This window comes from Heterocephalus glaber, unplaced genomic scaffold, assembly GCF_053883595.1.
Source record: "Heterocephalus glaber isolate CG9 unplaced genomic scaffold, H.glaber_assembly_v1.0 deba00001497, whole genome shotgun sequence".
Classification (NCBI taxonomy): domain Eukaryota; kingdom Metazoa; phylum Chordata; class Mammalia; order Rodentia; family Bathyergidae; genus Heterocephalus; species Heterocephalus glaber.
In genome coordinates, this window is record NW_028258320.1 from 32720995 (window position 1) to 32748121 (window position 27127).

The following is a 27127-nucleotide window of genomic DNA, read 5'->3' on the forward strand; positions in this document are numbered from 1 at the left end:
AATTTCTCAGGTGTTCTGTGTCATGGAAGTATCTAATTTCCCCATCTATTTTGAAAGATAATTTTGCAGGATACAACAGTCTAAGTTGAAAGTTATTTTCTTTTAGGGCTTGAAATACTTCACTCCAGGGTCTCCTTGATTTGAGGGTGTGTGTTGAGAAGTGTGCCGTGATTCTGATGGGCTTTCCTTTGTAGGTGATTTGTTTCTTTTCTCTAACTGCCTGTAGGATTTTGTTCTTCTGTTGGGTTTCTGGGATCATGAGTCTTATATGTCAAGATGTAGATTTGTTTTGATCATGACTACTTGGAGTTCTGTATGCCTCAATTATCTGTATGTCTACTTCTCCACCTCTGTCTGGGAAGTTTTCTACTATTACTTCTGTAATAGTACTTTTTATGTCAATTGTACTTTCTCCTGTTTTTTTGTGGATTTCTATCTGTCTTACATTATTCTTCTTTGCATCATCTAGCAGCTGCTGGATTGATTTCTTGTGGTCCCTTACTATTTTGAAGAGATCTCTGTTTTCATGGTCCTTAACTGTAATCTTGTCTTCTGTATCTGATATTCTACCTTCAGATTCCCTTAATCTGCTCTGCATGCTTTCAACAGAATTTTTAATCTCCTGAATATCTGTTGAAATCTCTTTCATGGATTGCATTTCTTTCTTATGTTGGATGATCATGGTTTCCATTTCTTTCTTATGTTGGGCATTCATGGCTTCCATCATGTTTCTGAGCTCATCTATTTTTTTATCTGTTTCTTTTCTCAAGCCTCTAATCATGTCTTTCACTCTGCTCACCATCTCTGTAGTTATCTGGGAAATTATTTAGGTTTTGAATTTTTGTAGAACCTCATTCATCTGTTTTGTTACTTCCTGTGCTATCAGGTCAGAGTGTCCAGGTGGTTGATTATCAGACTTTTCCACCTCATTTCCCCCAGAATTTGCCTTTTGTGGGGTGGAATTCTGAGTTTGTGCCTTTCTTAACTGTCTTCTCATTTTTTTTTGTTGTTTTTTTTTGTTTTTGATACTGTCTTTGGTTTAGTTCTTGGGTTGATACTTTGAAGTTGCTTATTGTAAGTATCATTGTTGCCTGAAATTAGAACCCTTATGGAATGATTGCTTCTCAGAGGTGTCTTCCAGATATAGCTGGTCTTTAGATTTTACATCTCTAATGGCTCTGAGGCTGTCTCATTTGCATTATAACAAGAAGGAAAATTGATTACATCAATCACAACACCTTAGGCTAAGTGATACAATTAACAACATAATAGCATCAAGTACCTCTTTGAAAATGACAATTTCTGGTAGTTATTAATATATCACCTTTAACTGTGTGAATTAAATCAAAATCAAGGACCAACCCAACATATGTTTATAGTGAATCAACTCTTCAATATAGTAAATTTATCCTTTGGGATGGGGAGTTAGAAGGTTTTGAGGAGGAAGAAATAATTAAGTAGAAGGATAGGGGAAGGTTAGCAGTGAGGCAAGAGGTTACAGGCCAGAGAAAGAAAGAGAATAAAGAAGATAAAGAAGAAATACAAATTACAGGCAAAACAGGAACACAAATGGAGATGAAGAACAATGTTGGACAGAAGGAAGTGAGGCAGAGAGAAAGGAAAGAAAAGAGAAAAGAAAGAAGAGAAAAATAAAAATTTGAAAGAGTAGCAAAGAAGAAAAAAGTTAAAAATAAGAGCAAAAAAGATAGTGGTAATTTTGAAAATAAATAAAAAATAAAAATAAAGGGCTTCCTTCAGGGTATATCTCTGCTGTCACAATAGGCAAAGTGTGCAGCAGTGTGCAGTTATAAGTCAATGAATCTTAGTAAGCCAGTCACAGACTCATAAAATTCAGGCAGATTTCTGGCTGCAAGTCCCAAGTTGAGTTCCCTGTCATCCTGCAGGGTCGAACTCTGCAAGGTTCTACTGAAGGTTCTAGCTGCCCTTCCCCTGAAGATAGTCCAGATTCTGATGGGAAGTGATGATCCCTCCAACTTACCAAGCACGGTGGTCTTGTGTGCCTTTATTGCAGAAATTCTCTACACTTTTCCAGTGGGCTTCAGTTTTCATCAAGGAGCCTGAGAGAGGCTCTCTCTCTTTTGTTCTTTTCTGTAGCTCAGGACAATGGCCTTTATGCCGCCCTGTCCCTCTGTAGTATGGATCCAAGTAGCTGCACAGCCAGGAGGACAGAGGCAGCGGGGAGGGGGGGGTTGTTATTTCAGGTGCCTGCACAATTCACTGGAGGCTGGTGGGCATGCCCAGGGGAGTCCTCGCCTGCTAGGTCTCCTGGTTGCAAGTGGGCAGAGCAAGCTGGACTCAGCAGGGTGCACTCAGCCCTTGCCTGCTGTGCCCATGTCCACAGCTAAGCTGGCGGCTGGTGGGTGTGCCCCAGTCATATGGTTTTTGTCCTTGGTTCTGTTAATATAGTGTATGTCATTTATTGATTTGCTTGTAATGAACCATCCCTGCATCCCTGGGATGAATCCCACTTGGTCAGGGTGTATGATCTTCTTGATGATCTTCTGCATTCTGTTTGCTAGGATCTTATTGAGGATATTTTTTTTGCCTAAGTTTATTAAGGAAATTGGTCTATACCTCTCTTTTCCAGTTAGTCTTTCTCTGTTTTGGGGATCAAGGTGATACTTGCGTCCAGGAATGTATTTGGGAGCATTGCTTCCATTCCAATTTCATTGAAGAGTTCAAACAAGTAGTGGCAATAGTTCTTCTCTAAATGTCTTGTAGAATTCAGCAGTAAAGCCATCAGGACCTAGGATTTTCTTTGTTGGTAAGTTTTTAATTATGTTTTCAATTTTGTTGATTAATATTGGGATTTTAGAACTTTTAAGTATTCTTTGTTCAACTTTGGCAATTCTTATGTATCTAGAAATCTGTACTTTACTTCTGTTTTCTATCTTATTGGCCTATAGGTTCTCAAAGTAGCTATTGATGATCCTCTGAATTTCTCCTGAGTCTGTTGTAATTTCACTCTTTTCATTCCTAACTGCATTGATTTGGGCCTTTTCTTTCCTTTTTTTTTTTGATAAGGTTGGCTAAGGGTTTGTCAATTTTCCTTATTTTTTCAAATAACCAGCACTTTGCCTCATTGATTTTTGTATCATTCTCTTAGTCTCTTAGTCTCCATTGCATTGATTTCTGCTCTGATCTCTACATTTTCCTCCATTGTGTGAACTTTGTGTTTGTCTTGCTTTTCTTTTTCTAGAAACATGGAGTTCAGCATTAGAATGTTTATTTGAGCTTGCTCTGTTTTCCTAATATGGCTCTTCACTGCTATGAATTTCTCTCATAAGACCGCTTTCATTGTGTCCCACACATTCCAACATGTTGTATTAATGTTGTCATTTAATTGTAGAAACTGTCTAATTTCCTCTTTAATTTCCTCTGTGATGCATTGGTTGTTCAGCAGGGTGTTGTTCAATTTCCATGTGTTCATGAAGTTCTAGTGGTTTCTTTGGCTATTGATCTCCAATTTCATTTCACTATGATCTGATAATATAGAGGGGATAACTTCAAATCCTTTGCATCTATTTAAACATGTTTCATGAGCAAGTATGTGGTCTATTTTGGAGAATGCACTGCGTGTAGCTGAAACAAATATGTATTCTGATTTAGTGGGGTGGAACACTCTGTAAACATTTGCTAAATCCATTTGTTCAAGAGTTTGGTTTAGTTCTAGTATTCCATTGTTTATTTTTTGTCTTGTTGATCTATCTATTTGTGACAGTGGGGTATTGAGGTTCTCCACTACTATTGTATTAGTGCTTATTTGATTTTTTCATGTCCATTAATATTTGCTTTATATAGCTGGGTGAACTAGTATTTGTTGCATATATATTTATGATTGTCATCTCTTCCTCTTGGACTGTTCCCTTTACAAGGATATAGTGACCTTCTTGTCTCTCCTAATTAGTTTTGGTTTGAAATCCATTTTATCTGCAAATAAGATAGCTAATCCTGATTTTTTTCAGGTTCCTGTCAAATGGAATATTGTTTTCCACCCTTTAACTTTCAGTCGATAAGTTTCTTTTTGAATTAAGTGTGTTTGTTTTAGGCACCATATTGTGGGATCTTTCTTCTTGACCCATTCTGCCAGTCTATTTCTTTTGATTGGTGAATTGAGACCATTAACATTGATGGTTATAACTGGTAAGTGTTGACTTATTCTTGTTATGATCTTTTCCTGTTGTTGGATCCCTGACCTTTGCATTTAATTTCTTATCTTGCCTGATGGATTCATTCTTTTGGCCTTCATGGGATTGTGACCCTTGTTATTTTTTCCTAGGATATTGTTTTAAAGTTTTTGGTGTGCTGGTTTGCTATTCATGAAGTTCCTGAGGTGTTCTTTGTCAGTAAAGTATCTTATTTCTCCATTGATTTTCCAAAGATGGTTTTGCAGTGTATATCAGTCTGGGTTGGAGTCTGCCTACTTTTAGGGCTCTGAATAATTCACTCCAGGCTCTTCTTTACCTGCGGTTTTGTGTTGAAAAGTCTGCTGTGATTATTATTTTCTTTCCTTTCTATGTGATTTGTTTATTTTCTCTAACTACTTTTCATACTTTGCTTTTCTGTTGGCATTCTGGAATCTTGACTTATTATATGCCTAGTTGTAGATTGCTTTTGATCATGGCTAGTTGAAGTCTTATATGCCTCACTTATCTGTGTGTCAAATTCATTTCCCCTGCTTGGGAAGTTTTCTGCCTTTACTTCTGTGAAGATTTTTTTTTCTGTCATTTGCCCTATCTCCTGTTTCTTCATTGACTCTGATCATTCTAATGTTCTTCTTTGCATCATCTAGCAGCTGGTGGATTTATTTCTCATGATCCCTTACTCTTTTTAAGAAATCTTTCTTTTTCTGGTCACTAATCACAATCCTGTCTTCTATATCTAATATTCTATTATTATTATTCTAATATCAATATTATATTATTAATATTGATAATTATTAATATAGAATATATTCATATTCTATTATTATTCTAATATTCTATACTATATCTAATATCTAATATTCCATTATGAGGCTCCTTCAGCTGCCTAAACTTTCAATGGAGTTTTTAACCTCCTTCCTGTCTGTTTGGATCTGTTTTATGGATTCCATTTGTTTCTTTTTCTGGGATTCCATTATATTCCTCAGCTCCTCAGTTTTTTTTTTTTTTAATCTGTGTCTGCTCTACAGTATTAATCATGTCTTTCCCTATAGAATCAATCTCTGTTTTTATCTGTGAAATTATTTCTGATTTTTTTCACGATCCTCTTTCATTGTCAGTTCAGGGAGTCCAGGTGCTTGATTTTCAGAGTGTTCCATTTCACTGTCTATTTGGGTTGCCTTTGGTGATCTGGAAGTCTACTTTTGAGTCTTGTTTAGGTGTCTTCTCATATCTATTTTTGTTGTTGATGATGCTTTTTGTTTAATGCCTGGGTTGTTGCTTGTAAAATGCTTATTGCAAGTATCTTTATTGCTAGCATTTAGAACCACTAGGGAGTGACTACTTCTTCCAAGTTTAGTTGACCTCTGGGTTTTTAGTTTGTAATGACCCCTAGGTAATCTCCTTCTTGGTATACTAGGAAGGACAACTTACTAGAACAATCATATCACCATGGCCAAAGTAATACATTCAGCATCAACAATAGCATTATACACAGCCTAGATAATGAGAAACTGTGGCAACTCTTCATTTATCACCTTTGTCGGCATGAAGCAGACTTGTGTTTATATATCAAAATCTACAACCATCCAGAAATATATTTCCAATAAGTAAGCCCTTCAATGCAGCAAATTTACCCTCTGGGGAGATTTAGAATGAGTTGGGGTGGTAGAGAAATAAAAAGAGAAGGAATGGTTAGAAGTAAGATTAGAGGACACAGAAAGATCATGGAATCTTTTGGAAACTGGTGAAGACAGAGGAAAAGAGAGAAGGAAGGAACAAATCAATAACAAAATAACAGAACAAACTGACAACAGAAAAACCAATTACTCTATTCTCACTCCTATAAAAATAAGAATGATTAAGAAAAACAGGACAAAAATAGAAACAAAAAAGTGAGATATTAAGAAGGAGAAAAGAAAAGTAGAAAAAAAAGTCCCCTGTAAGGTGTGTCTCTCTTGTCCCCAGCAGACAACATGGGAAGTGTACAGATTTGTGCTGACTGGTCTTAGCCTTCCATAGACCACTAAGTTCAGGATGGTTTCTGGTTGTGAGGCTGAAATTGAGCTCTCTGACCTCTTTCTGGTTTGAGCTCTACACAGTTCTACTACAGGTTTGAGCCATCCTTCCCCTGAAAAGACGTCTGGTTCCAGTAGGAGGTATTGATCCCTGCTGCAGTCTGCTGCACCTATATTGAGGTGACTCTTTGCTCTCTCAGTGGTCTTCAGTTCTCAACAATCCTCATAGAGAGAGGTCTTCTGTCTACTGCTCACCACTGGGCCAATTTCTGGGCTCAGAATGATGGCCTTCTGGATTCTCAGACCGTGCTGCTGTTCTGGAGGACCTCTGGCTGGGGCCTGTGCATCTGAGTTGCTGATGTCTGGGTGGGCTTCTTGCTGGGGCCTGTGTGCCCTTGCTGCTGTTGTCAATGCAGACCTCTGGCTGAGGTCTGCTCGTCCACACAGCTGTTGTCCTGGTGGACCTCTGGTTGTGGCCTGCACACCTGTATCGGTGCTGTCCTGGAGGGCAGCTTTAGAATTCTTAATGCAATAATAAATTCACTGCCCTTTGACATCTTAATCATAACTGTGGAAAGTATAGATAGAGGTAACCTACTATTCAATAAGGTCTCTTCTTTTTCTTATTACTCAGATGGAAATGAAATTTAAATAGCATTTTTTAAAGACTAAACTAAAAGCATTTTGAAATAAGAAAGTTGTAAAATTTTCCTGAGGTCAAACTGGGAAGCAACTACTAGTGTGCCTTCCATGCATTAGGAATGCTATACAAATTTTCTGATTGTAATAGAACAGCAATTTGTCTTAGCATGTACAGGTTGCTAAAAATAAGGTGGTTGGAGCTAGGGATTTAGTTGAGTGGTGCTGCCACCTGCCTTGCAAGTGCAAGGTCCTGAGTTTGATCCTAGGTAACAAAACAAAAAAGATGGTTGGATTATAAGCAGTAAAATTTTTTCTCATAATTATAGATATTCAAAAATTTAAGACTGAGGTATCAGGTAGATTAAATGTCTAATCTCCTAACACCATGATGTTGAGGAGTATAAATTTGAGAGGTCTCAAATATAGAGACCATAGCACAACTATAAAAAGTAGAACTCACAATCTTAAGTAATACAATGGAAATATGTCTCACATATGTTTTGTATATCCTATGTTTTCTCTTTATATAATAACACATAATATCTCATAATCCAACAGGAACTGTGAACCTGACTTTTCTATCTTTAAGTAAAACATAACCAAAAACACATTTCTAGAAAGTGGATGAATAGGAAGTAGGATTCATGTATCTAAACCAATAAAAATGAGAAAAGACCCAAAAAATACCAATAGAAATATTTCAGCCCTTCCACATGTAGTGATATTATGAATTATCACAAGTAACCATTTTCAGGATAGAAAGGCAGTCAATCATCTCCTCCCAACAATTTCCTTCTATAGGATAGAGGTATCACTTCTCGGCCTTTTGGCTAAGATCAAGTGTATAGGATATAGGTGTGTTACTCGCTATTGAAAATTATTTGAATGCCCCTAGAGGAATTGCTATGTGTTTAAAAAGAATTTTTTCACTCAGGACCATAACCCATTCCAGGGAGCACCAGTGGGTTACCGCCAAGCTGAGGAAGATTGTATCAGGTTTAGGGATTGTGTTTCATTGTATGAACAAAGATGTGTTCTGATGTATTCCTCTATAAGCTTCCTACATGAAAATCTGGGAGTCTGTTTTCCAGGAAATTTCTTCTAGTACAGTGGACTAACTTTATGTTGGTGCTTGAGGAAACACATTGATAATTCAGTTATTTTATATAAAGGAATGATAGAAAACTTATTCTGGACTCAAATGGTTCACATTTCATAAGAATCATAAGGATCAAATAATGATCATGTTAGTAAGCATCTGACCTTTCCTTGAACACTGTGATTCCATGCTTTGGGTAAGGCCGGGAATTTGAGTTTCACCCCAAGGGATTATGAATCAATATGCTTGGGATAGGACTTTAAAATTTTTGTATTTTTAAAGACTTTTGATGGAAGAACTTTAAATATCTTTAGATACAAAGACTCATAAACTCATCACTTAGCTTCAAGAGGTATAAATTCGTGGACATTTTCATTCAATTGTATCTCTGCTTATCCTTATCTTCCTAATTACTTGAAGCATATGTCAAATAACATGTATTTTTATCTTAAATATTTTAGTGTGTATCTTGAAATTGTCATACCACTTTGCTACTATTAGAAATAAAATAAATTTAATTTCTAATTTAAACATGTCAAAGTAATTACAGTAATCCAGCAATACCGAAATACAATGAATTAAAGGCTTGATAGGTAATTCTTGAGAGATTGACTTGAGTGTGTGTGCATATGTGTATGTTTTAGCAATCTTGCTTTAAGTGAGAATATTTGAATTCTGACAAGTGTGCACTTAGTTGTGCTAAAATCATCATGTCTAAGCTAATTGGTAATCATGCCTTTGATTTAATGGCTTTGTATAATGAATTCCACTTAATATATTAGTAATATGCATAAACTTCCTTTTAGGAAGAGTAATAATTCTAGGGTTTACCCAAGGCCAATAGGTCAGTTCTAACTCCTTAATTTGTTATTAGAACTTCTGTCAACAACTTCATGTTTTATCATAATTGAAGTATCCCTCAACTTGCTTGCATTGACAAAAGGAAAAGGATCTTTCTCTATCTCTATTTCTATCTCTATTCCCTCTTCTCTTCTCTCCCTCTTCCCTTCTCTTCCTCTTAAATCTCTCCTTCCTTTCTCTTTCTCTCTTTTTTCCTCATCATGATAAGGTATAGCGTATTCCTTTTAAAAACATGTATTAAAATGTGATTTTTCTATATCATAGAATTTCAATATCTGTTTCTGTTTATTAATTTGATATATCTGAGCTCCTCTTTACGTGAATATTAAGATTTCTTTGTCAGAATTCTTTAAAAATCTGAAGAATCCGATATTTTAACTTTTATTCATAAAATTAAATTTTGCCTTTTTTCTTGCTTGGAAGCTAGTCATGATGTGGGTATTTAAAGGACTGAGGGGGAGAAGGTTCTTTTTAGGTATTTCCATGCTGAATATGTAGTCATGTAATTCTGACATGATTAATACACTAATTTCTGTGTCCTTGGTTTCATTAGCAGACGTTAATTCACCAGCATCTAAATGCCAGATTAGTTTAAATTTTGATTTCATTTCTTTTTAAAATAATTGAAGTTTTTTCCACATCTATAGTTAGAGTGACATACATATGATTTATTCAGGATAGAAAATGGACTCTGGGACACTGTATAATAATCTACCATTAAAGATTATGTAGAATTCATGATCATCATAGGCATTTGTCCACAAAATGAGGAAACACATAAACATGAGATCATTTTTATAATATCAAGGATTAACATCTTTTAAATGACTGAAAGTATGAATCTCTGTTATCCAATAATTAAAGTACTCAAGTTTTTATTGTATTTATACTACCGCAGCTTGACAGTGTAAAGATGCTCTTGAAATACACTATTTTGAAAGGCTGCTGTAAAATGTTAAATAAATGCATAGGTCTAGTAGTCAAAATATACTTTCATCATAGATAGTGTATTTTGAAATGAAGTCCAGACGAGTAAAAGAGGACCAGGCAAATTAGGTTCTCAGTAAATATTTATTGAATAAAATTGGTAGAAAATATTTATTTTAACAATTTAGTTGTCTAACAGTTGTGAGAAACACTTCCTTTCATATAGAACTTTGATAAGAAACGTAAAACTGTAACTTATTCATGTTATGTTGATGAATACCATGAACTAATTACTTAGGCTTTGAGATGGTGCAGAGGGTTGCATTGAGTATTTGGAGGCTTTCCTCTGGATCAATTATCATTCGATCTTAAGGCAGGAGAGTCATATATTGATTGTCTAAGGCAGGATGAGGAAAGCCCACTCAGGCTGCTGTGAGGGCGATAGCTCCGTGTCCTGGACTTGTGGGCAACCTGACCACAATAATCAGCTCTGTAAGAACAGGAAAGCCAATCTTCCCAGAGATGTCTGCACTACATTTGGAAAGTCAGTATTACTTTTTTTCTGTGAAGAATTCAACCTTTATTTTTGACCTTTATAAAAGTTGAATGGCTTCATTGTCAAAGTGCTACCTTTGAGATAAAGTACTGAATTCTCTCGGATAATATTTTTCAGTCCTAGTCAGATCCTTAAAATATTGTTATACATATCACTTTATGTTATACACAGAGGAAGAGTCCTAAAATAAGCACATAATACCTAGTCATCATGACAAAATGAGTTGAATGTAAATAATGGGTTTTGAAAATTTGAACAACTAGTCTAGTCTCTGTTATATATAAATATAAGTAAAATTGGGGCAGCTACTTTCAAAGTGTTTTCACATTTTTTTCCTCTGGTTAAAAAAATTCAACAGACTTCTATAACAAAATGCACATAGCTACATCCAATCATGAGGGCTTTGAATTACTAGTCTTATTCTCTGGTTCACTCTAATCTATTTTATTAAAGATTATTTAAATTCTTTGTCATAATTTTAATTTTGGTGTTTATTTCCTTCATCCATAAATCATCATCTCTGTTGAGGTCTGAACCATCAACAAGGCTTGTCATTTAATCTATTGTACCTTGTTCAAAATGCTGTTTCTATTTTAGCACACTAGTCTAGGATTTTGAGTTTGTATGAATATTTGTTAGTATTTTTAATTTCTTGTTTATTAGTCAATATTTTGCTTTTAATAAATATGAAAATGAATAACTATATGCTTTTATTGTTATTGAGACATAATAACACATATAGTCTTTTACCATAAAATAGTTTTTAAATTGCACTGTTGATGAGTCTTGACTTCCAAGGACAGTTGTTACTCATACTGAGCTAATTTTCATATTTGTAGTTTTCAGATAATGCAAAAGGTAATTATATTACAATATATTTTTTTCAAATTTAAACTTTAGTACAGCATGCTTGCAGCACATAATGATTACATTTATCATGAGGAATTGGTATGTGTGCTTAACACAATGTGTGGAAGTTCAGTTTAGTTATTTCCTAAGAATTACTAAAAGTGAAAAGAGAAAAGTTAAAGTTTAAATAATAGTAAAAAATATCCCTTCTCTTATTCCTCCTCAAAGAAAATGAGGATATCATAGCCCAGCTTTGCTAAAATATCACCAGATAGTAATGGAAGAGAGATGCAATCTTTCAAATACTGCATGAATATTGCTCAGGTTTCTGTATTCCTTCCATCTGTACTGGTTACCTATTTCTCTCAAATATCTTCCAACTAATAAAGACTCTATTTTCTAACTTCTAATATACTTTTTTCTCTTAATGAGGGCTACCTTTTTAAACTATCCAGTGGAATTTTCCTTGCATTCATTTCACAAGTTATCACAATTTTTCCTTCATAATTTTATGTGGAACACTTTTACATATTTGACGCCCAAGATACTAAACATTGGCAAGCCTACAAATGTCATGAACTTAAGGCTGAAATGATTTAATAAAATTTCTGAATTCTAATAATTTTATCTACAATGTAGGTATTTTGGTCTACCTCTTGCTAATAGTCATTTAGACTTTCAAAATCGTTTTAATGGGGCCCATATCCAGAATTTACTGCCAGTCTAATAAAATATTTATTTCCATATCAAATATGAACTCATCACCTAATTACAAATTGAGCTAAGCACAGAATAATTTCAATCCTATGAATATTACAAAAACTAGATGACATATCATAAATGTTTTTCATTATTTGGTGGTAGAAACATATTACAGGATTAAATATACAAATATACTTTTAAAATGATACCTAAGCAGAAAAGGAGGTATTTGTAATCTGAGACATTCTGTGGACTTGTGATCCACCTTCCCCTGTGTTCAAATTATAGATATTATTCATCTCTGAATGTTTGACTCTGCTATGAATAAAATTCTAGTTTTCTAGTGTATGGCCTTGAAACTCTCTCTCTCTCTCTCTCTCATTAAAATTTTATCATGCACTATAATTATATGCAAAACTCATTAGAATAGTAGTGGTTGGAATTCACTAGAATTCCAATAGAATTCACTAGACCTGGGTGAAGCCTATCTTTATAGGTTTTCATGTGATGCTGAGACCAAAGCAAGAACTGCTCTCTTTAGTGATAGATAACTATTACATGATTTACACCATAAAGAAATAAGTAAATACAAGGGTCTTAAGTCTGTACTTACCAAAGGTTTTCAGCAGTAAATACCAAAGAGCACTCAGCCTTTCCACAAGATCAACTGTTATGATGGATCTTGAAACTAAACTGTAATTTAACATTCTCATTCCAACTCCTTTAAAGGACTTAATTAATGTCATTTATACTGACATACACAGGGGTTATTGCCTTTATTACTTTAGTAAGATAAATTTTTGTTGAGTTACCAAGTACTTTATTTCTTTAATATCTGCAACATTACTTTAAATTAAGGACTTGATGTTTATCTGCAATTACATAATAGTTACATTGTGCTACAATAGGCAAGAATTACAGTTTAATTATACAGTGCCTTACTTCCAGATTTATTAACCACATTTAGAGATGGTAGTACTAAATTTATTCTTCCTGGTGTATGGTTATCTTGGCACATGCTATATCTAAATGTGATATAAAAATTCCAAACTGAGTAAATTGGGAAATAAATCATAAAACAAAAAGTCCACTTTGGCTAGCAGCAAGACTCTACTTCATGGTATAGCCTGAATGCAGTGACATGTCATTATTGTGACTTATGCCATTATTGGTCATATGAATATTACAGAAGATTAATATTAAATATTAGAGAAAAATTTACTTTAATGTTTTGGAATTTCAAGTATTCATGTTCCTGTTTGCATTTAATTAGCTTTTCAGTAATGAAATATAAAATTGAGCTCTGTAAAGCAACCACAATTGTTGCTTTATCCACAGAACTTTTCTATTTTACTTTCATATGTATCTGCTCACAATTGTATGTAATAATCTCTAAGTGTGGGCTTTTCTGAAAATTTTCTATATTATTTTTCACACCATGGTAAATATAAATTTAAATGTTTCTTTAAATATTCTTTAAAGATTACTTTAAAGGTTAAACTTGCTGTTCATGTAAGAGGTTTAAAACCCCTTCCCCAAATGGGGACCAGCTCAATTAATGTGTTGAACCCTCCTCCATATAAATGAAGGCAAAGGTATATTCCTTCACATAAATAATATCAACTCAAGTTTTGAAGCATATTGACAAAGTAAAATTTTGCATAGTTCCTTTAACAGTTTATGAATATATTAAGATTTATGACTTATATATGTATTAGAGTAGAAAATCATCCCTTTTTGGATCCAATGTATTTTAATAGATACATTAAATATTACATAAATTTGAGGATAGTATTAAGATATAATTAAGCAAATAGTAGACAAATAATTTACTTTGCCTGCCATAGTACTTTTGTATTTGTTATATCTGTACAGCAAAAAAATTGAGAAACAGAAAAACTACTTTAAAAAATGCTGATATATATAATATCCCTTTAAGTAATACCATATAAAAAAAGACAATGTCCCACTGGGGAACATAATAGAACAATCACTATATTGGAAAACTAAAAATACAATTATACAACAATTGAAAAGAAAGTAAAGAACAAAGACCTTGTATAAATGAAGGCAATATATAGACACTGGGATTGAAATTTCAAGGAACCTGTGGTTTATGAGTTAAAGTAAAGAAATGGAGTAGAAAAAGACTCTATTACATACTATTCATTCTAAAAATCAGCAATGAAAGATTAAGGATCACAGGTGAAGAGTTGAGGTTATTGTTAGATACAATAGCTTGGTGAGGACAATAGGAATGATGTAGAGAAGAATATGTAGAACAGTAGCAGGTGACTTTGTAGATGACCTTGATTTCATTACTTTGAATTAACTGACTAATCTGTAAACTTTCTTATCCTAATTACAAGTCAAGGGAATAAGAAGTTTGAACACATACTCGGTACAAACATAATATGTAATGCGATGGCTTAATGACAACAGTGATCTTGCATTAATGTCATTTTAATGAGACATGTCTTTCAGCCCCGTCAAAACAAGTCTTGATGAGCTAATGATTTTAAGAAAGTCCCAAAGAACCATAAAAAGCTTAATGTTCTGCATTTCTTTCTTCTCTCCCCTCTTCTGATAAATCAGATGTCTCCTATATGCAGTCACCTGATAAGTGTTTTAAATAAATGTCACTGTAAACAACTGAAGCATAAGAAGGTTAAAATTATAAAGATGTGAGTTCCAGGTAATTAATTTTTATATGTCTAAGTCTGCTTTAAGAAGGGCAGAGATAATTAAAAGAACCTGGTGCTAATTGGAAAGGGAAAGTGAATGAGATTTGAGAGGCCAATCAGTATTACACCCCCTCTCAGAAATGGTAATAGTGATCAGAAGTGAGAGCTGACTTCTATCATATTTGGATGGCAAACTAATAGTGCTGACATGAAGAAAAGTAATATTCTTATTATCTAAAACTGATGCCATTCACATACTCTTTTCCACTATTGAGTCTTCCCACAACTGGAACTGTTTCTTGGAAAGATGCCAGTTTCCAGTTATTAAATTATTAATATATAACATAACTATTTCTTTGTATCTTATAGAGAGACACAAGAAATAATTTCAAAATAGTTACTTTAAGCATATTTGTAAGGTAAAGCTATATGAATATGAATTTACTTAATTTTCTCACATAAACAAGGAATTATTTTAGCAGTAGAATGTGTTATATTGTGAAATTTAAAGTTGAAATTATAATATTATATTCACAAAGCAGGTTTTTCAATTAGCATGCCCAGCTATATCAATATTCATTTATTTGTGGTATTTATACTTTTTTATTAATACTTAATGTTGATATTTTCCAATAATATTCATTTGTTTGGCTTTTTCCACTTTGGCATCTACTAATTTCATTAGAAGTAAGATGATAGTAGTATGTATTTATACATGAGACCTTAGAAGCAAACCTAAAATAATATAATGTGTATATAATACACAAGTGTATGATGCTGGAGATAAATAAAATTCAGAAAGCTAAGATTGAAATAGGTTGAAGAGTGTCTCAAAGTAAGAAGTGATGTGAAGAGTTGAAGAATAAGGAAGAGAACTTGGAGCACTGTTGAGCAAATACAATAACATACAAAAGATACATAAATGAAAATTAATGAATTCTAGCATGTACAAAAGCAGAATGTGGTAAGACTCCATAGGCTGTGCATACAGATGTAATAACTGAAGCATTCACGCCTTTAACGTTGTATAATTGAAAAAGTAATCTCAACTTCCCTTTATCCCAATACCTCCTCAGAGATCCCTCAGATGATGAGGCCTCTTGTGTGCTTCTTTAGTCAGGTTATATGGCTCTATTTTCCTTTTTCTTAACTTTTTGGCACTCTTTAGGACCTTGATCACTTGGGATGCTAATCTTATTTACACTCATGCTCGTAATGAAATCAGAGGGAACAAAGGTACAGTAATTTATTTCTTTCTATCTGTTAAACTTGGAGTTTTCTTACATACTCACTTCAATAAAAGTGTTAATACTAAAATATTTTAAAGGTATTAAAGGTTCATGAGTGATGCAGTGTAATGCTAACAAAATAATTTGACACTACCAAGGACTATGGCGAGGTTTATTGAATATGTAATTATTAACAATTATTTTGGAAATTAAGCCAACTATTATAGATGTTAAACATCAAATCCCTTCTTTTAATATGGTATTTATATTAATATAACAATAATGAACTAATATCCTAAGACTATAATAAAGATTCAATGAGTTGATGTATAAAATTATATCAGGGACTCCAAGTAAGCTATTATTATAATTTATTTAATTTTTATCATTTTAATATCCTACCATCTATATACTGATAGAGTATACATTTGTCTTTAATTGGAGTCTTCCCTCTGAACCAAAGATTTGGAAGTCTAAAGAGGATCTTAAATTACAGGTGTCTTCCATTTTCTCCATCTCAGATAATGAATTTTTCATCTTTCTATTTCTTTCAGTCATAAATGTTAGTGTTATCCTGGCTTTGTCTATATTCCTCGCACTATCTTTTGAAAAGATTATAAAATGTATTCTACGTCCTTGAGTCTAAACCAATATTCTTACCTGCAACATTTGAATAGCCTTGAAACTGATCTCTGTTTTTGCCATTACCCTGTATTTTGTTCTGAAATAGGCATCAATGGGATCTTTCTAAAATGTAGTTCACCTCTGTCATAGTTCCCCATCCTTTTAGAGAAAATTTCATATTTTTAAAAGTAACTAGTGTTTTGCTCCCTTTTCTAGCTTCAGGTTCCTCCTGGAATCTAGTCAAATAATTTTAATAGTAAAATGATATATATTTGTGCTTCTATTTTGCATCTGCACCTTGCCTCATGAGAGTTCCTGGTAAAATCCTGGACTACAAATGAAATTTAAATCGCAGTCAAACAATAATTTTTTCTTTTCCGTAAATATTTATATGATCGATTATTATAAAAACTGTTGATAACAATATTATATTATAATCTAAATGAAATCTATACTATATTGTTTTATTTTTTGTACATCAGAAATTAAAATATTACTGAGTTCCCTGCATTTTTGTTAAATCTAATTTTTCCCCTGAAATTACAATTTTTATGTGTTATTTGCATTCCATATTTTTACTAGTGAAAGTGTTACCAAATATTTTATTTCTACAGAACATAGATCATTTGTCTAGCCTTAAACATAGCTGTTTTGTCATTCACTAAAAAAAATCACTAAGACAGTATTATGTATTTGAATATTCAGAATAGGAGTCAATAGCAATTGGATATGTTAGATTATCCTATTACAGTGAAACCTCCAAAATTTCAGTGCCTTAAAATTGTTCTAGGTTATTTTTACATAAGGTTATTTTACTTATATTTCTACATTCAGACCAGTTAAGCAAGTTTTCTCTGTGTTATGCATGCTCAGGGATGAAGGAAAAGCGACAGCATACCCATGCTTCTATGCTTGCTGAAGCTGGAAGGAGGGAGAGTTGGGAAGAATACACTCAATCTCTACTGATTCTCATTCTTGTCAGTTAGAACATTTTAATTTTGAGGAAAATAATTAGAGAAATAGTTATATCCATCACTCTGTTTGCCCAATTTTGTAATCTATTTTCAGTTATGTGACGTAAAAATTGTCTCATAAATTGTTTGTATTTTTCTTTTATATATTTATGCTTTTATTTTTCAGGCAAGTATTAATAAAAAGAGTAATATTAATCCTATTAATAGATATAAAGGATACAATGAACGTGTGTATTGCAACTTTACTTAATATTGTATATTTAATATTACTTTTTAAATTGACAGATAAATTTATATGTATTTATGTGCAACATGTCTTGAACTACATGTAAATTTTGAAATGAATAAATCTACCTAATTAACATAAGTATTATCTCAGTTTCCATTTTTGTGGTGAGAATACTTTACAACCACTGTATAAGTATTTTTCAGGAATGTGATATATTGTTACTAAGTATTGTCACTATTTTGGTCAGTATATCTCTTGAATTTATTCTGCATATCTAACTTGTGTCCTTTGATCACCATTTCCCCAACCCACACCCCCAGATATTGGTAATTCCTGTTCTGCTCTCTACTTACATGATGTCTTTGTTACTTTTCTTGTTGTTGAGACAAAATACACAAAATGAAAAGCTAAAGGAGGAAAGGTTTATTTACAGCTCCTAGTTTTTAGAGGTTCCATAGTTAGTTGGCTCCAAGGCAGGAGAGCAGATGGCAGAGAGGCATTCCAGAGAGAAATAGTTGAAGTAAGACAGGCAGAAGGCAGCAAAGCAGCAAGCAGCAGAAGCTTTCCCTTTCTTGTTTTATATTCCATCCAGACTGAAAGCTTATTGATTGATGCCCCCCACACCCAGATTGGAGCTTCCCTTATCCCAACATCGCACCCTAACCCACATTCACACACCCTAATCAAGCCACCTTGAAAACTTCCCACCTTTGACCACATGAGGTTCGGGGGAGATCATCTAGATACAAGCCATAACACATGAGATTAACTGTTTTTAAGTTCCACATGTGAGTGAGATCATGTGGTATTTATCTTTCTTTGCCTGGTTTATTTCCTACAGATTCATCTATGTTTTGACAAATGATAGCATTTTCTTCTTTTTCTTGGCTGAATACTATTCAATTGTATGTGTACCATATTTCATTCATCCTCTTATCAGTTGATAGAGACTTGAGTTGTTCCTTTATCTTGTCTATTGCACTTAATACTGTAATGAACATGATAATGCAGGTACCTGTTTGACATTGCTTTGTTTTCTTTTGAAAATATATCAAGTATTAGAATTTCTGGGTCACATTGTCACTCTGTTTTCATTTTTGAGGAAACTTCAGACTTTTTTTTTGAATGGTTTTACTAATTTACATACTCATCAATAGGGTGCCAGTATTCTTCTTTTCCATGTCTTGCTATCACTTACCTTTTGTGTTGTGACAGTTCTAACAGGTTTGAAGTGATATCTTGTGGTCTTAATTTTCATATCCTAATAATTAGTGGTCAGCATTTTTTCACATACTTTTTGACCATCTGCATCTCTTCACTTGAGAAATATCTAGTCACAGTCTTTGCCAATTTTTAAAATGGGTTATTTGGTTTTTGTTATTGATATGTTTGAGTTATCTAAAATATATTTTTAATATTAACTCTAATCAAATTTGTAATCTAAAAGTATTTCTGCAATTATATTCATTGTCTGTTTATTCACTTCATTATCTCCTTTACCATTCAGAATCTGTTTTAGATTCATGTACGTAATCAAGTTGATAATTTTTCTTTTGTTGTCTATATTTTTGATGTTATATCTTAAGATGGCTTATTGACACCAGTGTTATGGAAGTTTACCCTATGTTTTCTTCAAGTAGTTTCAAAATTTCAGTAATTGCATGTAAATCTTTAGTCCATCTTGAGTTAGTCTTTATAGTATGAAATAAAGGACTACTTTTACTCCTTTACATGTATATATCCAGTGTTTTCAACTAAATATGTTGAGGAGACATTCCTGTTCCCATTTTGTGTTCCTAGCATTTTTGTAGAAAATCAGTTGGCTGTGAAGGTGTGCATATCTGGGTTTTCTTTTCTATTCAATTGCTCTATTTTTATGTCAGCACACTCCTACTTTGTTTATTATTACTTTGTAGTATATTTTGAAATAAGGTAGTGTGATGCTTCCAGATCTGTTCTTTTTGCTCAAGATTACTTCAGAGTCTTGTGTGATTCCATACACATTTCAGGAATTTTTTTTCATTTCTATTTCTATGAATAATGTAATTGGAATTGAAATTGGATTGGATTGAGTTTGTGGATTACTTTTGGTAATATCACATTTTAATATTTCCAATATATAAATAGCTATTTACTCTTTTTATGTCTGATTCAATTTCTTTGATTAATACTTTATATTTTTCAGTGAAGAGAATTTTCACTTGATTAAACTTATAAAGTTCTTTCTTATAGATATTGTGAATGATGTTTAAAATTTCCCTTTTCAGTTAGTTTGCTGATAGTGTATAGAAATCTTACTGATATGTATGTATAATTAAATTTATTTCATATATTATGGCTTTACTGGATTAATTTATTAGTTCTGATTATTTGGTGGAGTCTTCATATATAATATAATTGTCTGCAAACAGGGAAAAATTCTGTTTTCCTTTCAACTTGAGTGTATTTGTTTTTCTTTCTTTGACCTAATTTTCCTGGCTATGACTTTTAATCTTCATACTAAATATATAAGTAACTTACATCTAATATTGCAGTTTTATCCAGCACTTGTAAGTTGTATTTTTCCAGTGAGTTCTCTATTTTCAGGTGTTTTCATGTTACTCATTTGCATTATTTTCCTTCACATGAAAGAGCTCCCTTTAGCAATTCTTATTAGGCAAGTCTATTTATTAGTAATGAATCCTTCAGCTTTTATTTGTCTGGGAAAGTCTATCTTCTTCATATTTGAAGGAGTACTTGGCAGGGTAATGATCTTGGTTAGCAAGGTTTTTCTTCTTGTTTCTTTCTGTCAGCACTTTGAAAATAACATGTCAATGTCTTCTGGCCTTTGAGGTTTCTGCTGAGAAATCTGATTCTATCTGTAATGGGAGCCCCTTATATTTTGTTTACTTCTTTTCTCTTGCTGCTTTCAAGATCCTTTCTTTTTTTGTGACTTTTGAAAATTTGGTTAGTATGTTTGGCAGTAGTCCTGTTTGTTTTAAGTCTGATTAGAGATCTGTGAACTTTCTGTTTTACATTTTTTGGATTTGAAAGGTTTTCTAATATTATTATTTCAAACAAAATTTCTATCCTTTTGTGTTTGTTTTCCTCTTCTTTAATACCTAGACTAGAAAATTTGTTCTTTTGATGCTGTCCACTAAATCTAAAAGCTTTCTTCATTTGTTTGAGTTCTTTTTTCTTTGACTATACATTTTCAAATAATCTGAATACATAGATTCTTTCTCTTACTTGATCAGTTCTACTGCTACTACCTGTTATATTAAAAGCTTTTTGTTCTTTATATTTTTCAGCTCCAGGAACTGTTTGATTTTTTTTTTTTCAGTAATTCAATCTATCTGACAAATCTCTGGAATGCATATAGGTTTGTTCACCCTTTTATTCAATGTATTAGGCCCTGATGTTTGCCTCTTTCTAATTTTTTCTGTTTTCTTGGTCATTGTTATGACAGGAAATTTGTCTATTTAGTATTTTCAAAGAATCACCATTTTTTTACTGCATTACTTTTTCTTTCTTTTATTTCTACCCTTATATTATTATATCCACTTATATTTTGTTTATATTTCTCATATAATTTCAGCTTTTGCTTCAGAATATTGTTTTAGCTTTTTGTACTCAATTTTTCTCATCATTTTCAGGGTAATTAAATACTAAGGATAGCATGATTTTCATTTATTTTTTGAATTATAAATTATATTAGTATCTAAAGTCAGAAGTAAAATTATGTTAGTATCTAAAGTCACAGGATTTCCTGGCTTTCTCTTGTCGGTTTCTGGCTTACACTGGGGTGAGAAAAAAATGGTCAGTGTAAAACAGTTTTGTTTTTATGGTTTTTTAATCTGCAAATGTTTTATCAAATTTACTAAGTTAACACATTCTGATACCAATTCACTAACCAAGATACTTTGCTTAATGTACTACAATTAATTGCTCCTCTCAGATAATTTTAATGAATACTTTTTATTACTATTTCATATAAAGTTAAAAGTATCAAATGAATTTACATATAATTGCACTACATTGTTAAGTAAGATATTATGACTTGTAGATACTTAGATTAATAATCACTCCTTTAGACTGTAGAGATTCCTTAATCACAGTAAGGCAGCCAAGGAAGAGCTCTGTGCATGAAGTAAGAAATCTCATAGTTATCTCTGTACCTATTTTTGAAAACATGCAATTTTTCAAAACTGCCTTACATACTTCACTGCTGAAATTATTTTTATTTTTGATTGCACTTTTTCAAGTGTTTCTTTAAATGAGCATCTAGTTAACAAAAACTGACCTCTCTCCACAAAATACTGTCGCTTCCTTGCTCATGTATTGTCATGTAAATAACCATATGTGTAGAAATAATTTTAATTTGTGTTATTTTTCAGAATATTAATTTGGACTACAAATAGCTTTATGTAAACATGGATGAAATAACAACTTTACACTGTTGCTGTTGAAACAGTGACTCTTGAATGATCTGAAAGCTGTGTAATTAATCAAATAGTAGGCTACCAAATTGAGTTTAAATGAACTATAAATAGAACTCATGTCTGTTGATGGCTTTAAATAAAATTATAATTATATCCTTGGTGCTTCTGATTCCTAAAATGCCACAAACACTAGCAGACAGAGTTTAAACATTTGATGATTCCTATTTCCTTGCTACTGAGTAGGAGGTCTAGTTTTCTTTACTAGATGGAAATAAGAATGACGCAACCTGGTTGAAAGGATAATAAACAGGTTGTGTGGTGAGCACTAAACAAAGGAACAAATTTTATTTTTAATGGCATGTACCTACAGAATATTTTAAAATGTAGTCAAAGTAAAATCAGTTATCTATCTCTGCCCTTCTAAGTACCTTTATTTCTTGAAAAAATAAATATTTCCATGGAATTCACTGATAAATACTATAAACTTTCAAACTGTTGATTATATGTAATAATCAAGAACCCCTTTTATCCTTTAATTTTTTTCTATAACACTCATTAGCATTTGATATAGCATATATTTATGTATTGTCTTCACCTATATAACTTATTAATTTTTCAGTAGCTCAAAGCCTATTATGTTTATCGTTATGCCCCAAACTAAAACAGTGCCTACAACTAGTCACAGAATAATTCTTTATTGATTGTATGAATTCTAGAGAGAAAAGAAAGGTCAGACTGTTCTTTATATTACTGGAAATCGAACCCCGGAAGACTCTTTCACTTATCTACATTGCCAATCCTTTTTATTTTTTACTTGGAGACTGTCTCACTAAGTTGCCCAGGTGGTGCTCAGAATAGTGACCCACCTCACTTAAACTTCTTCAGTGCTGAGATTACAGACATGTGTCACTGTCCTTGACTTTAGAACTTTTAAAATCATGACTTTTTGAAAGGTAACAGAATGTAATACATTACTATTTATGGGTCCCATAAGTTATAATGAATTGATATAATTCTTTTTAATCTGTATCTAGAGTCCCTTTTAAACAAATAACAATGAAGATACTTGGAAAAAGTGTTGAAAGGGAGACCAGCACCATTGTGGCTTCATTCCCAACCTGTTCCAACTAGTTTTCCAACAATTCCTACCGCTAGTCAGAAAATTGTTGACACAATTCAAGATTTATTTGTTTTGAGACACCAAGAATGATAACTTCAAAATTTAGAATGTGTTCATGTTTTCAAGACAATAGCCAAACAACTATTGTATTAGGTGCTGGACAATGTCCTGAGTGTTGTGGTACATATAATAAGGATGAATTTTTCTCTTTCAAAGAAATAATAATCTACTAAGGAATAGAAAGTATTAACAACTAACTGATAGGGTAGTTTATTTTATTACCACATGGCATAATGTGTTAAAAGTGTTCAAAAGAACATTCCAAAGAAAAATATGCAATTATTCACTTCAGATGAACTATTTTAAAATTATAGGTGTGACTATGGGAATAATCATTATTAGTTACAAGTCTATTGTTTGTTTCACTTAAGAATCTCCATATGTCTTTAAAATACAGATGAGCCCTCATTAGTAACACAAATAGTTCTCCAAATATAATATATTGTGAATTTGTTACTTTTAAAAAAAAGATCGAATTTATCCAGTCATGATCCAGAGACAATGGCAGGGGATGATACTAGTTCATTAGTCGGGATTCTGAGAAACTGATGGAACAAAAGCTTTGCGCTTCATGAAGACCTTATGTGGTAGTCATATTTATTAGTTTTGGAGCAAAATGATATTTCCCTCACCATAACCACCCAGGATAGTGTTTATATGAATGAGAAAATAGGAAAAAGGGGTTTGTTGTAGATTTACTCACCAGTAGAACAAATTGAGTTTCTCCCATCTAACTGGCCTTCCTGACTGATTCCTGAACCAGGCGGCAGCCAGTCTACGAAACAGATGTATGTGGTGGATGGGACAGAACTGTTGATGTGTACACGCAGCTGCTGTTGTGGTAGGAGTGAGGGACGGTGCACAGAGTAGATTGATGACACCAGGCTGCTTTCAGTGTAAGAGTCAAAATGGAGGGAGGGAGGGAGGCAACCTTGTTTTACCTTTTTTTCCTTCAAAATGCACTTGGCGGTCTCCCATAAATTTTATTGAACACACCTACTGAAATTCAGCCCCAGTCAGACCCATTTTAAGCAAATAAAGTTAAAGCTCCCCCAACCCCCCCCCCAAAAAAGTGAGAGAGATCGTATATACATAGATGGCATTATAGTAAAGGGGAAAATGAAAAAAAATTGCAGTAGTCTGCTTTTCGAATGGAAAAATGAAATGTCAAAGAGAAAATTTGTATTGTTCTTTAATCACAATCATCAAATTGTAGCAAATGAAAATTTTACTTTGAATCCCGCAATTTTGCCTGAATTCCACCTGAGATTATAACTGCATGCCAAGTGAACAATCATATTTCATAATGCATTTCATTTGGCTTTCAATAGTTATTCTGTTGGAGACATTTTTGTAAAGCTTGTCAGATACAGGAAAGCAATTTAATAAACACCATCATCAAATACCTATGCAATTTCTTCTTTATCTTTTTTTTAAACTTTCTGTACCTAGGATATCGTTGCTAGGATAAAATCTTTTATTCCCTCTTCACACCAATTCATTAAACTGTATTCATTGCTTCTCACAAAGTTGTTTTGTTGTATTTCATTACTTTCCAATTTCAGGCAAAGGTTGGTTGCTTTTGTTTAATAGAAAACATATGCTCTTTAGTAATATTGTTTCTTTAAAAACACACTCTAGTTTGTTTTCTTTCAGTTTCTCATTTATCCTCATTTGTTCACATAACCTGAAAGCTGAACATATGTTTCCTAACAACAACTTGAACTAATTGAATATGTTCCTTACATAGTCTCCAAATTCAATTTCCAGTTGCTCACTTTTGCGTGATTATGATATTGAGAGACTGACAGCAATTGCTACTAAAAGAAAAATTACCAAGAGACACTCAGATGTAATTCTTGGTATGTTTTAAGGATTTTGGGGACTAGAGAAAATACCTGGTGTTATACCATATGCAAACTAGATCAGAAGTGAAACATCCCAGATATATAACATACATAAGGGTCTTCTCTTTAAAAATAAGTTGTAGACATTCTGCCCCTGGAAGATTTTAGAAAACCATATTAATCCAGAATTATATTAAATTAGTGAAGATTTCCTTCAGAACTGGATAAAAGTGTTTTAATTCCTTTTATGATCTCTTAGGATTATAATCATATCTATAATTGCACAACTAATAGTGTTGATAACTTTCATTCAAAATGACATTGATAAAAAGCGTCAAGATTTCTTAAGATTTATCTTGTGTTCCAGCATCCATGTTTTCTGATAATTAGAATGCTAGGCTTCAATAAATGTTTATTCAATGAGTAAATCAGGAACTTACAATGAACAGAAAATCTTCCACTCTGCTTGGGTCAATCAGGGAAGCCAAACATGGAAATCGGAAGCACATCCATCAGCCTGTCACTAAGGGAGACTTTGAACTTTTTGAATAAGATGTAAGAAACTATTATACTGATCCTCAAAAATTTGGTTATTGATCTTTTATAGCAATAAACATTAATTTAATTAATACTGGATTTTTATTCCATTGAAGGAAGACGATAACACAAAAGATAGCAATAGCATTAATTTCTCATGTGGCATCTACCTCCTTTGATTCTTTCCATTTGGCAGAACTAGCAGACATGCACCAGTAGCTTCTCATGGCTTGTGCTTCAGTTGAGGAGGGCATGCTGTCAGCTCAATATCCAACATTCTGGTGGGAGTGCAGACTGGTGCAACCACTGTGGAAATCCGTATGGAGATTCCTCAAAGAACTAGGACTAGAGGTCCCATTTGGCCCAGCTATTCCCTTGCTGGGTATCTTTCCAAAAGAATTAAAAGAATCACACCACAGCAATATATGTGCACCCACATTTATAGCGGCACAGTTTGCAATAGCTAAAGCTTGGAAACAGCCCAAGTGCCCATCGATTGGAAACTGGATAAAGAAGATGTGGGCTTTTTAATAAAATAGAGTACTACTCAGCCATAAAGAATGAGAAACTAGAGACATTTATAGCTAAATGGATGCATACTGAGGCCATACTCTTAAATGAAATAAATAGGACACATGTGTAAATACTGCATAGTTTCTCTACTGTGAGAAACTGAAAGTGTAAATAAGGATGAAAATGATTAAAACAAATAATTGATAATTTGAAATAGGAAAAAGTCCAAAGGTGTAGGGTTGGTGGGAAGGGAAAGGGAAAGGAAAGAAGGGAAAGGAAAAATTATGAGAAAAGAAAAATAATGGAAATAAAATCTATATAAATAGGGAAGGGTGTAGGGGGTGAAGGGCGCACAGGTAATGGGGAAAAAAATAAGAAACAAGATACATCATGTACAGGTACAAGCATGCAATGATAAATGTAAATGTATTGAATACCTAAAATGTACCAATAAAAGAATTTTTAAAAATATACAACATCCTAAAAAGGTGAATGCAGAATTGCACTTAGGTTAGCACCCAACATCTTGACAAGTTTAACAGTGTGCTAGGCACAACAATAGCATAAAAAGGCCTCAGTCTGTTTCAAAACCCCAGACCATGTGAAATATCCACCTTTCCTTTTTATCTGTAAGAAAAGAGAACATCTTATTTTCTGTCCTACCCAATGATTTTTAGTAATGGAAGGTGGAAAAGGTATTTTATTGCTGTCTCAAAAAACAAAAAAGAAAAAAGAAGCCACATAGAGATGAACACTAAAGCTACTGTTTTCTAATTAATATGGATTCACTAAAAGAGAAAAATGAAAATAATTGTCTTAAACATTGAACAAAAAGATGTAAGTTTCAGCAATGATATGGTGGTATACCTGAACTTCCAAAAGATTATTATAAATTTTAAAAAATTCTAGTAGAATCAATAAGAATATAATGACCATAATTTGGTAACTCTTGGCTGCATAAAAATTTAACATTTAAAAAAGGTTAATAGAATTCTCTTTATTCTCTCTCTTAGGAACAGATATGCATATAAATCTTCTAATTGTAATAGTGACAAAACTATAAGAATTTTTA

At 32.9% G+C, this 27127-nt stretch overlaps 1 protein-coding gene across 21 annotated transcripts in view; it reads left to right on the plus strand.

Annotated features, from left to right (window-relative positions):
- Pcdh15 (protocadherin related 15) overlaps positions 1-27127 on the plus strand; it is a 1622160-nt gene that overhangs the window by 1186219 nt on the left and 408814 nt on the right. The window lies entirely within an intron of this gene.